The sequence below is a fragment of the Syzygium oleosum genome, unplaced genomic scaffold, assembly GCF_021117445.2.
Source record: "Syzygium oleosum isolate NSW1041296 unplaced genomic scaffold, Sole_v2.1 Sole_v2.17, whole genome shotgun sequence".
NCBI classification, from domain to species: domain Eukaryota; kingdom Viridiplantae; phylum Streptophyta; class Magnoliopsida; order Myrtales; family Myrtaceae; genus Syzygium; species Syzygium oleosum.
Window position 1 is genome coordinate 2,604,626 of NW_026607501.1, and position 18,388 is coordinate 2,623,013.

Genomic DNA, 18,388 nt, shown 5'->3' on the forward strand with positions numbered 1-18,388 from the left:
TTATTTTTCTTTTCTCTTTTTCTCTTTTTTCCTTTTTTTTTTAAAGAAAAGGAGGCTTAGTTAATAGAAAACTTTTAAGAATTTATAAGATCTGGTTCAGTTTCATACACCCCTTCATCCCGCTCGATTTATAATTTTCTCTAACAGAATCAAATGTTAAATCGTTTCTGCTCAAATCTGCAGAACAAGCAAATCAATCTTAAAAGTTAAAACAATTAGAAATCTCTCGCATAAATTTTCCTAAAATAATTTATTCTGTTCACGTAATTTTTTTGGATTTATATATAACGAGAATATGTTTTTAATTGTGTACGGATTGCAGATTACAAATATTTGGTTTCGATATGTTTCAGTTTATTTCTTTTACCAAACTTTATATCAGAGTTTTCATGTAATATCACCATTTAGAATAGCCCCCGAGCTCTTTTCATTATTTGAATCAGAATATCATTTTTTATTACTATAAGCGTGTTGTTTCCGGCTGCACCGCCCGTTCGCTCTTCTTCGCGCCTTGCTTGTTCTTCTTCTTCGTTCTCCGCACGAGCCACGCTTAAATTACCAACCGGCTGCTGTTGGAGTCAAAACTGATGCTGGTGGTCGTGTATTTACGGCGATCTTGTCGTATATTGTCGTTTTGGGGTCTTGTTGTTCCTCGTTCCGTTGCACGTAAGCTGTTCGACGTCTGTCCAGAGTGAGAGGCATTTGCTTTTCTTGGGCTTGTTTCTTGAATTTGTAGCAAGGCATTACCGTCTCGAGATGACCCGTCTTCAATTTGTTGTTAAAACCGCAGCTTCCCTGAATGAATGGAGTGCGGCAAGAGAGTTTGGATGCATTGTCACCTCGCTAGTGCGTTCACCTACCCTGAGAAGAAACTCGAGTTTTGACGAGGTTTTAACGAGAGAGTGCAAGATAGGAGCGAGAACAAGAGGGTCCATGATCTCGAAATCGCCACCAAGAAGCATGAAGTGGTGTCTAAGGTGTTGGTTCTGATGGAAGTGTTGAAGAAAGAACCCGAGATGATAATCCCCGTGAGGTCTTGGATCAATACCGCAAACAAATTAATTTGCCCAAGCCTCACAGTATAATGGATTTTATTTGGAAGTCACCGAAACTGTTTGAGTAGTATAAAGATCAGAAGGGGTATTGTGATGTGGAATGACTAAAGAAGCTGAAGACTTGCTAGAGGAAGAGGAGAGGTTGATTAGGGAACACTCTGGCACAGCTGCTGAACATGTGACTAGGATGTTGATGATGTCGGTTGATAAACGGCTTCCACTGGACAAAATTGCTCATTTCAGGAGAGAGTTTGGTTTGCCGGCTGATTTTAGGAGCAAGCGGGTGCACGAGTATCCGCAGCACTTCAAAGTGGTTAAATCTAAAGATGAAGTTGATTATCTCGAGCTCAAAGAGTGGAATTCTGCTTGGGCTATCACAGAGTTGGAGAAAGCCGTATTGGGGTATCAGAATCTGCCTCTCGTACTCCAGGGTTGCTTTCCCTATCTTTCCCCTTGAAGTTTCCTGCCACTTACAAGGTGTATAGATATGGAGGGAAGATTGAGCACTTTCAGAAAAGGTCTTACTTATCTCCTTATGCTGATGCACGTGGCCTCCAAGCCGGAGCGAAAGAATTCTATAAGAGGGTCATTTCGATGATGCATGAGTTACTTAGTTTCACAATGGAAAAGAGATTGATAACCGATCACCTCACCCACTTTCGACGAGAATTCATGATGCCTCGGAAGCTGATGAGACTCCTGTTGAAGCATTTTGGCATTTTCTATGTCTCTGAGAAGGGGAAGAGGTTTAGTGTGTTCTTGACAGGAGCTTATGAAGGTGTGGAGGTGATTCAGAAATGTCCGCTGGTTATTTGGAAGGAAAAGGTCCTGAGCCTTATTGATTATAGAGGGAGGAAGAAAAAGATAGAAACTTTTACAGACTTATCGGATATGGAAGATAATGATTTTGTTGGGGGTAGCTCCGAGGTTGAAGGCATCCATATGCAGCTTGACCAAAAAGAAGCCATTAGTGAATTGGAGGATATTGCAGTTGGAGACAGCTCCTTCATGGATATACATGAAATTGACAATGAATACAAGCCTCATGATTAATTTCAAGGTCATATGTTCTCATTCGAGCTGTCAAGATAACTTGCTTTCCAGTCTTCTTCTTCACGAGTTCAAAGTTTCGAGTATTTTCTGTACAGGTTTAATTGCACAACTCGTGATTACATCTATAAACCAAGTTAACCAATGGCAGACTGATCCATCTCATTCCTCGTTAGTCCGAAACATTGCCACTGGAACTCCTGACAGAACAAATGTGCGGATAATGCTTTTAGCAACTCTTGGCTTGCCCTGGTGCCAGCAAGGACATTAGAAGCAGTCTATGTACGATGACCAGTTCAATCTCAGTAATTGGTCCGACTTAATGGAGTGCTGCAAGTAGTCATGGCCACGGTTCAGGAACCGCCGGTTCCGGTTCGTGGCCATGTATGAACCGGAACCGGCTGGTTCCGGGCCGGTTCCGGTTCCGGCCGGTTCCGAACCAGGAGTATCCGCTGCTCGGGAGCCGATTGTACGGGTGCATCGAATCCGGCGGCAGGACGGCACGTCGGATCTTCTTCTTCTTCTGCTGCTCCTCCCTCGCGCGCTCTCTTTCCCGCTCGCCGGATCGTCACATCGCCGGCGGAGCTGCCGTGGATTCTCTCGCGCTCGCGCGCTCCTGAGTTTCGATGCTTCGTTCAGTTCGTTGTGGTTTGGACTCTGGAGAGAGAGAGAGGGAGGGAGGGAAGGACTTCCGGACCTGGGCGTCGTCTCGGTCTCTCGAAGGCTCCTCGCATCCGCGCATCGCGACGGTGATCGACTGGCCGGCGCTCGCAGCTCCTCCGTCGCCGCCGCCGCCGGGGATTAGCTCCATCGGCGCCGCATCCGCGCCACATCAGTCATAGTAGAGTAGAGAGAGGGAGAGAGCGGGAGAAGTTCCGGTGGGTTATCTTTTTATTTTATTTTTTTATTTTATTTTTGCCCGTTTCCAAGGCAGCTTTGCAGGCTGCCTTGGAAACGGGCAGTAGCAGGGCCTGCAAATGTGCAGGGTCTGCTGCAGGTTTTTTTTTTTTTTTTTTTTTTTTTTTTTAAATTTTTAAATTTTTTTTTGGAACCGGCGGTTCCGGGCCGGTTCCAAAATTGCTGGAACCGGAACCGGAACCGGGCCCGTAGGCCACGGGCCGGTTCCGGTTCCGAACCGCGGGCCCTGTCAACGGGCCGGGTCCGGGTTTGACCGGGCCGGTTCCGGGCCGAAACCGGACCGTGGCCATGACTAGCTGCAAGCCTAACCTGCTATTCTGAAGATGGACTTGCCACCCTGCATTTGAATCTTAATTGTTGGGTCAAAGAGATGAATGGGGCAGTAGCTATCATGGAGAACATAGCCTATCTGCCACTATGATGATCAACATTCTCTCTCCTGTTACAAATTTGGTTCCGAGCTCACCCAGCAGAAATGCCTTGTTCATCGCTTTGCGAGGATATTCAGATCCAAAATATCTAAAACTGCCTCTTGCAACATACTTTCATTTGCTTTCTATCCCATTGCCTCTTCTGTAGGCCTTACAATTTCTGTTCAGAATCTCTGTGAAACAATTGAACACTCATGTTTTTGGACGTTGTTGTACTAGAGAGTTTCCTTTTGTTGGATTCAGAACCCAACATCAAACGGTAAGTAGTTTATAATACTCTTTGTCTATGTTGGGCTGTGTTTATAATTGATGCATTTCATTAGCTTACTTTATGTTTGGAAGAAAGAAATAGGCGACCCTTCTTAAAATAGGAAGACTAGTTTTTACTTTGGATGATAAATGGCTTTCCACAGCTTTTGGTGGTGTGGAAATGACATTACTAATTTGCATTTTTTCTTATACCTCATTGATAACTTGAATTACGTTCATGATTTGTTACACGTGCAAGCATCTGCTTGACACTTGCAAATAAAATTCGTTTGCTTATCAAAAGAAAATTCTTAGCAAACTCACTGGAGATGATGTTGAGTAATTTGCTTTCAAATATTGCGACTAGATTTCTTCTTGTGCTCATAAAAGCCATGATATCAAAAAACTGTGTGCGACAAACCAAACTGCTACTATGAATAGCTAAAAATATATTGCACTGGATTATTTTTTGTTTTTTGCTTATAACAACATAACATGGTTGATGGGTTTTATTACTTTGGAAGTTATTCGATATGACTTCAAAATATTTTTCTTTCGATTGTGGTGTTTTTAGATCTCTTCTCAAGCCTGACGAAATCCTGTGACCTCTCAATAGCATGCCATGCTCGACTAAGTTCCTAATAGGATATAAGGTTTTTTTTTTTTTTGGTCAGATAATAGGATATAAGGTTGTGTTGTTCAAATTCGATTAGCTTAACATGAATAGAAGCAGCAGAAAAGATACTTCGGCCTTAACCTTGAAATATTTTTTGCATTTCATACACGAAGGTGACAATGTACTTGACAAATTTTTTGGGTTAGCATCTCAGGTATTTCACATCATAGATGAATGGCTTCTTGTTGATCACATGAAACTTAGGGACACCTATGACAAGGGCGACAAGGTGTCCATTGCAGAGAAAGGAAATGAAAGTGCTGCGATGTTATTAGAGGTGACATTTGAAGGTGATGATGGACGGATCTCACCCTGCATTTCGAAGATTAGGATGCAAAAGGCGATGGATTAGGGTGCAAAAGGCTATGGAAGAGATGATATTCCTGGGTATGGCACTTTGTACTCAAATAAACTCGAAAGATTGTCTCTTCTTTTTGAAGAGGGAAGATTGATTTTTAGAGTTAAGTTTCCCTATTTAATTTAGTGCATACTCAACATAATTCTACTTCGCTGTTTCTTCGTGTAATCTGTTATCTTTGTTGGTGGGGCCATTTTTCCTTTTTTTTTTGGGTGTTATGGGACTTTTTTTTCATTATTGGTTGTAAACTAAATGAAGCTGTAGATGTAAACTTTTTTCCCTCTTGACTAAGATTTATTTAGCATCTTAGATTGAAGTTTTTGCGATGCTGAAGCAAAGATTGTTTGGTTACGAAGCTTTTAAGGAAAAGGTCATGTATCAGTCATAGTTCCATCTAGAGCAAAGGCAGGAGTGATGTACCCTGGAGGTTGAGAATCGACATCATGGTGAAGGTTTTCCTGCGTCCTCATATGCTCAAGGAGAGAGAGGAGCATCCCACGACAGTAATTCTATAATACCCGAACCTCTATCAGGTATAATAACTTACTTGCTATTATTTTCTGTTACGTGGTAAAAATATTGCATGCATTACATTTCAACTCATATAAGATTGGCATATCTACTTGCTTTAAGTAGGGGTTGGACCTTTGCACTCTTCTCAAACTTGGGCCAATTAGAGAACCAGTTAGGTTGCTGGTTTGTGGTTCAATCGGTCCAAACGGTCGGGTGAACGGTTGGTGATGTCATGAGCAATCCATTATAGATATGTAATGTTGTTGATTGCCCATGAACACGTGAATCGTATCGTCCTTGGTGGTAAAGCAGAGCACTGGTGGTCCTTGGAGTTGAGTGCTTGAGTCCCTCCATGTGCGACAATAGCCAGAAGCCCAGTTCGTACCCGCGAGACACTAAAGCTGGCTGAATCCAATTTTGAAAGCCGGCCTGTTTTGCTGGTTTAGCGATTGGACCAGTGATCAGACTGGTTCGATCCCAATTCTGTACCCGCGAGACTCTAAAACTGGGCGGATCCAATTTAGAAAGCCGGTCTGTTTTGCTGGTTTAGCGATTGAACTGGTGGTCAAACTAGTTTGATCTAATTTTAGCAAAGGCCGTCCATGCACTTACAACCAGATCGAGACACTTGCGGTTAGTTTAGAAGAAACACTGCTTTACACTTACCTATATCTTATGCTCGTGCTTTGTCCAACATGCAACAAATCGTTTTTACTGTGAATTCTTGATTTTAATCTATTCATGAAGCAACTACTCTTTCTTAAGTCATCGAGCTCAGAAAGATGAGATGTGTGCTGCTATAGAAGAAAGAGTGAGATGCTTAAGACGCTATAGAAGACGGATGAAATTCACCCACATGTCATGCTTTACAAAATTGGAGGTCTTTGCGTTTGGCACTTTCATCGTAGACGACGAGCACATCTCTTGAAGTGCCATCGTTAGACAACGTGCACATTTTTTACAAACTTTTGTATCTATAACCAATCCCAACCGGCTTAATTGGGAGAAAGAATGGCGAGGAACCGAACCTAGGAACGCTTCTTCTTCTTCGCCATAACCACAACAAACTCGATACAGCTTTCGTCCCGTTGAGTCTCCTCCGGTCGAAGCATGCAGACAATGTATGACCACCGTTCAAGCTCGAGTTCGAGCACGACAAATGAAGAAACGCAGCAGAATGAGATGATGACAACGGCGACGGTGAAGAAGAAGAAGAAGAAATCGCTTTCATGGACAAAATCACCAATCTTCACAACAAGTTACGCATCTGGAAATTGCGGATGAGGATGACACATTTACAAGGGAGGAGTCGTTCGCTTAATGTACGTCCAATCTAGTGCATATGAAGTTTTGAATTTGGCAGATCCCGCGCAAGGCCTTGAACCAAGAACTCACATTGACTAATGTTGGGTGGAAATTACAAGGAATTTATGAAAGTTTTGTGAAATTACAAGACAATTAAAGAATGAGCGAGGCACTAAAACTAGATTCCGGGCATGCTATGATCGACACTCTAGAGTTAATAATACTTTAGAAGTGACGAGTTATCATGGAAGCGGACTGTTGTGTCGGTTCATGTAAAACAAAACTGTTGAATTTTAGACAATCACAAAAGAAATAACACACAAGAATTAACGAGGTTCAGCAATAAGCTTACGTCCTCGGACAAATCTCTCACGGTGTTTCTCTTCTTTTTGTCGTGAGTTTTGCTTTGCCATTATTCTTTCTTTTTATACAGAATTAGGTTGCTACAACAAAGGTAACAAGCAACCTGAAATAGGAAAACACTCCTAAATAGGTAGTAAGATAAAAAATACAATATTGACAATATCTCTTTTCCTAGAATAAGAGATCCAATCCCGCAACACTCCCCCTCAAGTTGGAGCGAAGACATTGTCAAAGGTCAACTTGTTCACCATATCTTGGAATGCTCCTTTGGGAAGAGCTTTGGTGAAAATATCCGCAAGCTGATCTTCACTACGAATGTAAGGAGTCTCAATTGTCTTATCTTGAACCTTCTCCCTCACGAAGTGACAATCCACCTCTATGTGTTTAGTCCTCTCATGAAAAATAGGATTAGAGGTAATGTGTGTTGCTGCTTGGTTGTCACAAAACAACTTTGTAGCTTTAGTCGTAGTCTCACATCCCAATTCCTGAAGCAATAATCGCAGCCATACAATTTCGGATGTTGTGGTAGCCATGGCCCTGTACTCGGCCTCTGCACTAGAACGAGCAACAACATTTTGCTTTTTGCTTTTCCAAGTAACAATATTTCCACCCACAAATGTGCAAAAACCTGTAGTAAATTTCCTATCCACAGGATTTCCAGCCCAGTCTGCATCAGTATACCCAACAATCTCTGTGTGACCATTATTCTTCATCAATATTCCTTTTCCTGGTGAAGCTTTTAAGTACCGAAGCAGGTGGTTTATCAATTCCATATGCCCCTGTGTTGGATTTTGCATAAACTGACTCACATGACTGACAAAATAAGCAATATCAGGCCTAGTAATGGTTAAGTAAATTAGCCGTCCTACTAGTCGCTGAAATTGCCCAATATCCTGTAATGGTGTATTATTAGAAACAAACTTACTGCTATAATCCATAGGTATATTGGCCGGTTTGACTCCAAGCTTGCCAGTTTCCTTTAGCAAGTCAAGAACATATTTTCTTTGCGATAAGAATATTCCTTTGTGAGAACTTGCCACTTCAATACCCAAGAAATACTTCAATTTGCCAAGATCTTTAATATCAAATTCCTTGTTCAAATGAAGTTTGAGTGTTTCAATTCCAGATGAGTTACTACCAGTAATAACAATGTCATCGACATAAACCAGAACGACAACAATACCTTGATTGTCGACTTTAGTAAACATCGACGAGTCTGCAGCACTTCTTTTGAAGCCGAACTGGATGAGTGCCGAATTGAGCTTACCGTACCAGGCTCTAGGCGACTATTTAAGTCCATATAATGCTTTCTTTAATCTACACACAACTCCATCCTTATTTTGCAAGGGATGTCCTGGAGGACGATCCATATACACTTCTTCTTCTAAATCTCCATGAAGGAAGGCATTTTTTACATCCATCTGAAACAAAGACCATCCACAATTAACAGCTACAGACAACAACACTCTTACCGTGTTCATTTTTACCACTGGTGTGAAGGTCTCTTTGTAGTCTATCCCATATGTCTGAGTGTATCCTTTGGCAACAAGGCGAGCTTTATATCTCTCAATAGAACCATCACTATTATACTTGATTCTGTAAATCCATCGACATCCAATAGTGTTTTTCTCCTTTGGCAATTGTACCAACTCCCAAGTGTGATTACGATCCAAGGCTTGAAGTTCATCTTTCATGGCGTCAATCCATACACCTTTATCCTTTGCTTCCAAGTAGCTAGTAGGTTCCTGTTGCTCCTCAATAGCAGATAAAAAACTGAAGTGGTTATGAGAAATTTTGTCATACCCAATAAATTTCTGGATAGGATGATGAACAGTGTAATAAGTGGAGAAATCCCGAAGACGTGTTGAAGGTCGAGTAACACGTGATGACCTTCGAAGTGAAATAGTTGTTGGCACCTCTTCTGCTGCATTTTCATTCATTATACCTTCAGGAACAACTTCTGGATTAGCGGCTGGGAAGGCATCACTATTAGCGGTGATATCAGAATCACGTGAGTGGTCATGAACCACTTATGGGCATGAGCTTGCAGAACCTGTAGGACTCCTGACATATGGCGTCTCCTCGGGAGGTATTGGGACAGGAACAAAATCAAGAGAGAATTCTCTATAGTCATCAGTGTACTCCCCCTGAGTTTGGTTCCTGTCAGAGAAGAACATGTGAGCTTCATCAAAAAACACATCACGAGAGATATATACTCGGTGGGTACTCGGGTCGTAACACCGGTAGCCTTTCTTGACGGAGGAATACCCAACAAACACACATTTCCTAGCACGAGGATCAAGTTTACCACCGGTTTGAGAATGAACATAGCAGATGCACCCAAATATCCTCAAATGAGAAAGGTCGAATTTCCGACCATGTAACATTGCCATAGGGGTCATGTAGCCCAAAACCCGACTAGGGAGTCGGTTAATTAAGTAACAAGCCGTGAGAACAGCATCGGCCCAATAGGTTTTTGGCAAGTGACCAGAGAACAATAAAGCCCGAGTTACTTCAAGAATATGGCGATTTTTTCGTTCAGCAATGCCATTCTGTTGAGGAGTACCAACACAGGAGGTCTGATGAAGGATGCCCAAGTTGTGTAAACAATTTTGAAACTGTTGATTAGTATATTCAGTGCCATTGTCTGTACGGAGAACTTTCACAGTAGTATTAAATTGATTTTTTTACCATGCTGCAAAATTCTTGAAAGACACGAAGAACTTCAGTCTTTGACTTAAGAATATAAAGCCAAGTAGCTCGAGATTTATCATCAATAAATGTGACAAAATAGTGAAAACCTTCCTTAGAAATAATAGGAGAACTCCAAACATCAGAATGTACTAAACCAAATAATTCAGTACATTTATTTGTGCTAAGAGAAAAAGGCAGTCTATGCTGCTTAGCAAAGTGACATGGATCACAAGTGCTAGAATCATGACTGAGGGACAAGTCAAGAATACGGAGTACGCGATCAGAGGGATGACCCATGCGCCAATGCCATAAGCGAGACGTGTCAGCAACAGCCTTACTTGCCATCGAAACTGCAGGGTGAGACTCCAACATGTACAACCCATTCTTCAGTGTGCCTTCACCAATCATCCTCTTGGTAGTGCGATCCTGGAAGAGCACCTTTTGCGGAGTAAAAATAACATTGCAATTCCACTGTTTAGCACACTTACTGACTGACATCACATTAGATGATAACGTAGGGACCAATAAAGCCTCAGACTGTTTTGAAAAAAATTGGAGCTGTCCACTCCCCGTAGTAGGAACTTGCCCACCATTAGCAATAGTAATAGCAGGATGTAAGCTACTTGAAGTAATATTAGATAATACATAGGGAGAATAACACATGTCGTCTGTGGCCCCAGAATCAACTATAAACTGAGTGTGAGAAAGAGCAGAATTAGCATACACATTACCCGAAGCCTTAGCAAGATTTGCAGTGTTCGAGGTGGTAAAAGAAGCTTCTCCCTGACCATGGGTCTGAAGTAATTGCTGGACTTGAAGTGCAAGAGATTCCAACTGGGTCTGAAATTCTACCCCATTACTATGCACTGCAATATGAGCATTCGGACCTCTGTCTTTGGCGGGACGAAGGTGTGGATAAAGAACCCAACCACGGTCTTTAGAGTGCCCATCACGATTACAGTGATCGCAATGAAAGCGAACTGATTTCTTGGATTTTCCCTTGGCAAAACGCACACTGGACACCAAAGCACTAGACTCACCTTGCTGATTTTTTGGTGCGGCACTAGTGGTGATTGTAGCATTGTGGGCCAAGTTTTCCCCCATGGCCGTGAGTGGAGTTGGAGCCAAATTCATGACCCGCTTGCGGGTCTCCTCATTTTGTATAGTAGAGCACACCGAATTGAAGGAGGGAAGCACGGGACTTGATAAACTTTGTTTCCCGGTATCTTCAAACTCAGGCTTAAGACTTGCCAATAACTGAAAAATTTTGTCTTGCTCTTCTCTTTTGATATAATCAGCAATTGTTTGGGTGGCAGGTCGATATTGGCGGAGTTCATCCCATTGTTTTTTCATATGACCCAGGTGTTCAGTAAAGGATTGATTCGCACCTTGCTTGGAGTAAGCCAAACCTTGCTGCAATTCAAAAATTCGAGAAGAATTATTAGCTTGGCCATACATCTCATCGAGAGATTCCCACAGAGCTTGAGCAGTATCAGAATAGGCAAAGATCTCATATATTTGAGATTCCATAGAATTGAAAAGCCATGTCATGACTTTGTGATCATTGGCTTGCCATTCCTCAAAAGAGGGATCAGACTCTTGAGGAATTTTTGTTCGACCAGTGATGTGACCCAATCCAGATCGTCCACCAAGGGCAATCATGACGGCTCGGGACCACGGCAGAAAGTTCCTCCCATTCAGCAACAAGGACGTGAGTCGCTGACTGTGTGCCTCTTGCACAACGGTCTTTGATGACTCCGCAATAGCTTGCTCTTTATCACCCATGACTCAAAGCAAATAAAAAAAAAAAACAACAACCAACGGGAAATTGCAACAATCCGTGTTGAAGCAGTGTGCAGCAATAACACGAGCAAGCCACCAGAAAATCAGTAGGATATAACTCGCTCTGATACCATGTTGAATTTTAGACAATCACAAAAGAAATAACACACAAGAGTTAACGAGGTTCAGCAATAAGCTTACGTCCTCGGACAAATCTCTCACGGTGTTTCTCTTCTTTTTGTCGTGAGGTTTGCTTTGCCATTATTCTTTCTTTTTATACAGAATTAGGTTGCTACAACAAAGGTAACAAGCAACCTGAAATAGGAAAACACTCCTAAATAGGTAGTAAGATAAAAAATACAATATTGACAATATCTCTTTTCCTAAAAAAAGAGATCCAATCCCGCAACAAAAACAATCTTGAATTATATTTTTGTAGACCCACATGCACGTCGAAATGTCTGATCACCTTTATTGCTTCCCCAAAAGGCCGCCCCTTTTTTTCCACATAAGGGGCCCACCGTCGGCATATTCCATGGATAATTCGAACTCGTTTCTCATCTTTATTTTTTCCCCGTGATTGGACAATGCGATAAACTACGACCCTCACCGGCCACAATAATTAAAAAAAAGAAAAAAAAACAAAAAATTTATAAAAATTCAGAAAATTTAAAAAATTTACAATCTACATCAGCAATTTTCGCCCAAAATTAACCGCAACAACTGCTTTGGCAAATCATCAAGAAATTTAGAACTAAATTGGCTAAATTAAAAAAAAAAAGCTTATGATTGAATTAGCATCCATATAACAGGTTTAAGACTTTTTAAGTATAATCTATTGTAAATTTGAATGGCTTCGAATCAAAGAGCAATCAAGTCGGACTTTGAGGCCTGATATCACTTTCCTTAAGGATTTATTTGCCCCACAATTGTTGCTAATGGTCACCGGCAAAAATCCTCCAGGATACAACAAAGTCTCAAAATGAGAATACTAGATAGCAATTCTAGTATTTCTCCAGGGTCTCTCTAGGAAACAAAAGAAATGATGACTGTAGTTTTCGAAAGAAGACTTGAAGAAATTGATCTCTATTTTCTTTCTTGCCAAAAACTGACATATATAGAAATCGGTCTTAAAGAACATTGACAACTCTTCACAAAAGGTTGCAAAGCTAACAAAGATATTCCTTCGGAAGAAGTTGCAAACTGAATAGATGCAACCCTTCGGAAAAGATTAAAAACTGAACAGGTATAATCTCCAAAAGTTGTCTAGGAAAGACACACGTAAAATTCGGAATAAAATAAATAAATAAATAAATATATATATAATTCCGAATTTTCATAATTTCGAAAATTACTTAATAAACAAAAAAACAACCTTTCAAATAATAAAAATTAATAAGATAACCTTACGAAATAAAATAAAAATATAAAGGGATTAGTGCTAATTAAACCGCGCCAAAATCGCGCAATTATTCGCGCACCCGCATGCGGGTATTGTGTGGACTAGCACACACCCAATTGTCTTCACTCTAAAGAGCAAGAAGATATTCACAGTTATAAAGTGGCCTACTTTCTCAAAACTTTCCTATGTGGGACAAAGGAAAATGCACTATTTTGTTTGTTTTACAAACAAACAACCAACATAATCAACCCCTAAATGTGAGCTAGTTATAGTGCCAAATGCAAAGATCTCCTATGTGAAAACTACACAATTTCTGTAAAAAAGAGAAGTGCAAATAGTCTAAGGACGACACTTCAGGAGATGTGCAAGTCGTCTAACGACGCAAAGATCCAACAAAACATGTGTCTTAGATCCGTTCACTCACACCTTCCGAAAGTGTAACTCTTACAAAAAGAAATTATGGCAAGGAGAAATCGAGTCTGGAAGAAGACATGAGGAGCGGCTCTCGAATCTATCTTGTTCTATCATGCTAGTCACTATTGGAAGTGGTGATAACTAGACTAATTAGAAAATGCAAAAAATCATCGGCCCTTTTATTTATTACTTGGTTCTAGTACATCACATCAATTGTAAAATGAATTTAAATCGATCCACGACTTGGTTTTATTTATTGCTTGGTTCTACCATTTTAAGGATCAACCACATCGCTTTGCTTTTAACTTTTAGATACGCCACTCGACTTTCAATTTTCATTCATAGGTCACTCGATTTTGATTTTACTTTCAACCACACCACTTTGCGAACACGCGTGCTTATATAACAAAGTCGTATAAACCTTTGTGTTTTTTGGTAAAGAAGTATTATCTATACTAAATTATAAAATTCATAGAAGACATCTTTATTTTAAGGGATTGGAATGTTTCTTTTTTTATTTTCTCAAAAGATTTCAATAAGTTATTATAGAGATATTTTGTCAATGTAAAAATATGTACGTTGGTAATTTTATTTTATTCTCTCACATATTTCTATTTTAAAATTTTGAATTTTTGCTCTTTTATAAGCAGCTGTTGACATCTACTCTTTAATTACATTGGATAAGCTTATAGGGCTATACGGTAATATTTTGCATGTTATTTTCATTACTGTTGTATTATTATTACGCATATCCGACACCGACCCGACCCATTCTGAAATTTTTTAATTTATTTTTTAAAAAAAATTAAAATTAAAAGAGGAAAAATATATTCCCTTTCTCAGGTGTTGACCATACTCCGCAAGAAGAATTTGCTCTCCGCATAGCCGAGACCTCCTTTCTTTGAAACCCGGAGGTCGGTCGCGATAGCAACCTTATAAGAAAATTTAAATCTTGATATATTTCTCTCTTTCCATGTACATCTATACAATTTAATCATTGTGTATTAGTGATTTTCTTCTTTAATTAATAAATTCAAATGTTTCGTAATAAAGCAATTTTGCAAAATCTTTTAAATGTCAATTATTGGCATACATGCAACTCATGTGCACTTTTGCTAGTTTTATTAAATAAAACTATCTTTCTAATCCATATATCCACTAGCTTTTTGGAAAAGGCTAATTTTAGGGTTCTTACTCATCTTATTTTCTCTAAACATCATAATCAAAATTTCTCAATTATATATAAATAAGGACAAACATGTAATTTAACAATTTTTTGAAATTTGTGTATAATATTTTCCTTTTTTATTTTGAATGGCATATTTTCCTTTTCTCTTCCCAAAATACTTGTTTGAAAGATATTTGAATTCTATGCAAATGAGGATTAAACTGATCTAACTTTTTTAGCCTTTTCTGTAAAAGAAATCAAACCCATGTTGTTTGCTTGAGTGGACGATTGGAAAGTAATTCCAAATAAATGAAGCAAACATATACATAGTCAATATACATAAAATATGCGCAAGGGTACCTATGCACGACTTCTAATCGACTGAAATGATTCACATATCGAAAAATAGTATTTCTCTAATACTTTTTAGAAAAATCTGGTGCACAAGTATTAAACTTCAAAATTCAAATTTAAAATACTAAAGAGTCAGGCCACGTGGCAAATTTAATGCTGTGTGATTTTTTTTTCCTTGCGCAATTATTTTATTGAACCTATACTCTCAGTAATGCTATGTTTTACGATTATCAATTTTTACCAAATATTATATCCATTAATTTTTATATGCTTTTGGCTACTGTGATGAGATATGTATGTATCATCGTATTATTTTTTTTTGTCCATGGTATCAACAAGATTGTATATACACATAAGATTGTATCATTTAGTTATTGCAGCGTATTGACAATAGAACCTAACAAGAAAAACGGGAAAAAAAATTGGTCTTCTTTCTTAAGAATAACGAAGCGTCGTATCAATTTCTTTTACTTGTCTCATTTACGATTAGTCCACTTTGAAAGAACAAAAAATGAAGCTAACTTCTTTTTTAAATAAGATCGAAATAAGTGAATTTCCAGAAAATTTTAACTATTGCTCGTGAATTCCTAAAATGAAAGATTAATTTTAAAAATACATGCACAGTGATTATAAGCCCATGCAAGCGTGTGTGTGTGTGAATATCCGTGCAATGCACAGATACATTTTTTGGATTACATGTAATTAAAAATTGGTAATTAGAATAATATGAACAGTTTCTATGGTTAATAGATTTCAAAGGTTCCTTAAACCTCGTAACTTGGCATACTGGAACCAAATATTCCGACCCAAAAATAAAAATTAAAATACTGGAACCAAATATTATTACCTACAAAAAAAATTACAAATGACAAAGCACTAATCTAATTTGGTGCGTAGAGGCCTCAACTGCAAGCAACATTGATTTTCGGTTTTTCTTTTTCTTTTCTTTTTGTATGAATTGAATCTAAGATGTTATTGACTATCAAAATATTAAAAAAAAGAACAATTACAATAATTACCATAATGCCAGTCAAAAGCACCAAAATTAAATGGATGACAGAGCGCCATAGCCTCATCATGAGAAAACATCATTATTTTTTTTTTTTTGATAATCGAGGTGTCCGCGCGGCCGGCGAGCTAGGGCTCAAACCAGCGGTGATGCCCGACTAGTCCTCGAGGGGGGCTAGCACAGCATCCCACCGCCACGACCCCCCACTTAAATCACCGATGGGCGAGTTTGAACCTAGGACCTCTCGTGAAAGGAACTAAGCGCAAACCAACGCGGCCACCGATGGGTGGGTTCGAGAAAACATCATTATTCATTAGTACTATCACAAATAATCGCCAAGTAGTAATACTTTGCAAAGAAAATCAGAGAATATTTTTTGGCTTATATAAAACATATAGACACAATTTAATTTTTCCCTATTTCCAGCATTTTGGATCTGGCTAAATAAGGAAAAGAAAAAGACATTCAAGAGGAGGCGCTTCTTCAATTTTCATGCGAGTGGTTGAAGCAAAAAACCCATAAAAGGAACCCCATCAATTTCATTCCAATTATATATGGCTTCCAAAAATATTCAAATTAACTGAAATAAAACCACATAACGAGTTTCTTACCTATGTGTTGGCAATCAATTATCTAAAGTTTTTTTTTTTTTCAGATCAATCAATTACCTCGACATTTGAAATGTGGGTCAACGTGAGACCTCGTCAAAATCGCAAACGAAAATGAAAAAATATATGACAATAACATTATTAAATAGCCATTAACTGTCTACAATGGTGTCCAATATGTTCCTCGTGGTATCAATTTTGTCTCTTGCGAGTCGGAACAAACGTTCCGGATGATATTGATTAGTCTCTCAAAGAGTTGGAACAAATTATCTACAAGAAATATTATTATTGACACCTAAATTTTGGCACACCATTTAGTAATTAATTATATGAAAAATTAGGGAATAAATTTTACCCCTAAACAAAAATATCAAAATCGCATAGCATATAGTTTAGGATCATATAGTTCAATTGCATTCCACATTGGACCGGCGGCGGTGAGTAAGCTAAAAATCCATTGCATAAACTGAGCTCGAACACCAAACGGAACTCGACTCACCCAGGGGATAGGGGCCGAAGATCATGAGTCTAAAAGGTCTTGATTATCTTAATTTGAGCTTAAATCAACCCATTAAACTTAATTAAAGAAAAGCCCAAATTAATTTAGCCCATTTGGAATTAAATAAAAATTAAAGGATAAAGCCTAAGCCAAAGCCTATTAGTGCCCCGTTTGGTTCAGCATTTCCAATGCTCATTTGGGCTCTAAAGTCCCTTGGCCAAATGCAAATGGTGTTTGATAAATTTTTTACTCACTTTGGGGAGATGCAATTGCATTTCCAATGCTCATTTGGCCAAAGCACCTTGGAAGGTCCATTGAGAATGCTCATTTTCGGAATGCAACTTGTACTGTTCACGGAAACTGTTCATCTTCTCCCTACAGCAGTTCCGGCGGCCGGCGACTGCCGCCTGAGGGCTAGCCCGACCCTGGCAACCACCGCCTGGGGGTCGCGAGACACCAGCGACTGCCGCCTGGGGTCGCCGGACCTCGGGCGTCGCTGGGTTGCGCGACCCCGGGCGGCGATCGAGCGGCCCGGGCGGCCGTCGCCGGGTCGCGCGACCCAGGGCGGCGGTCGCCGTGGTCGCGCGACCCCAGGCGGCGGTCGCGTGGTCGCACGACCCGGGCGACGGCCGCCTAGGTCGCTCGACCTGGCGGCGGACCGCTGGGTCGCGCGACCCAGGCCATTGTTGCTGGGTCGCGCGACCTCGGCGGCGACCGCCTGGGGTCGCGCGACACGGCCGTCGGTGCCTAGGTCGCGCGACCTCGGGCAGCCCGCGACCCGAGGCGACGGCCGCTGGGTCGCTCGACCTCAGGCGACGGCCGCCTGAGGTCGCGCGACCTCAGGCGACAGTCGCCTGAGGTTGGGCAACGGCCGCCGGCGCCGGATCTAGCTCGCCGGCGGCTGTAGCCCTTCGCCGAAACTGTTCATCCAAAGGGTACTTTTTTTTGAAAAAAAAACCTCCCAAAGCTCATTTGTAAAAAAATAACCAAACACAATTGCATTTTCTCAAATGGCTTTCAAATGATTTTTTACCAAACGCCATTTGCATTTCCCAAAGTGGCTTTCACCTAAAGGTATTTGCATTCTCCTAATGAGCATTGGGAATGCTGAACCAAACGGGCCCTAGGTCTTGAAAGCCCGGCCAATTAACCTAGGGTTGCGATATAAATATGTAATTATACTCCTTAATCAATAGGGCTCTCATAATTGTCTGAACACGATTTTTGAGAGCACGAGGGCACCCAATTCATACACACGGCCACAAGAAAGAGAGAGAGAAGCAGAGGAGTCGGTCGGCCATTAGAGAGAAATCGTGAGGGGAGCTTCACAATTCACAATTCACGACAGAGAAGCACAACACATTCAAGAGGCAAAAGAAGGACAACGTAGAGAAAGGGGGGAGCTGCACCACACTCTCTGAGACGATTTCCACATGCAGAAAATACCAAAAGGCGTCTTCTCCCAACGCCAGCAGGAAACTTCCAGGTGGCGAGCAGCTTCCCGGGTGTCGTTGTAACGTCGATCTTGTAGCCTTGCCGC

The 18,388-nt window shown here is 40.4% G+C and overlaps 2 protein-coding genes and 2 pseudogenes across 2 annotated transcripts in view; 3 read left to right on the top strand and 1 right to left on the bottom strand.

Moving 5' to 3' along the window:
- LOC115676628 (putative disease resistance protein At3g14460) overlaps nt 1–18,388 on the top strand; it is a 115,947-nt pseudogene that overhangs the window by 50,041 nt on the left and 47,518 nt on the right.
- The window catches only part of LOC115664938 (putative disease resistance RPP13-like protein 1), an 88,773-nt gene that overhangs the window by 27,696 nt on the left and 42,689 nt on the right, over nt 1–18,388 (top strand). The gene's annotated exons all lie outside the window — the stretch shown is intronic.
- Nucleotides 1–18,388, bottom strand: part of LOC115676636 (meiotic recombination protein DMC1 homolog) — an 86,640-nt gene that overhangs the window by 17,604 nt on the left and 50,648 nt on the right. The window lies entirely within an intron of this gene.
- LOC115676632 (protein WHAT'S THIS FACTOR 1 homolog, chloroplastic-like) lies at nt 555–2,303 on the top strand (annotated as a pseudogene).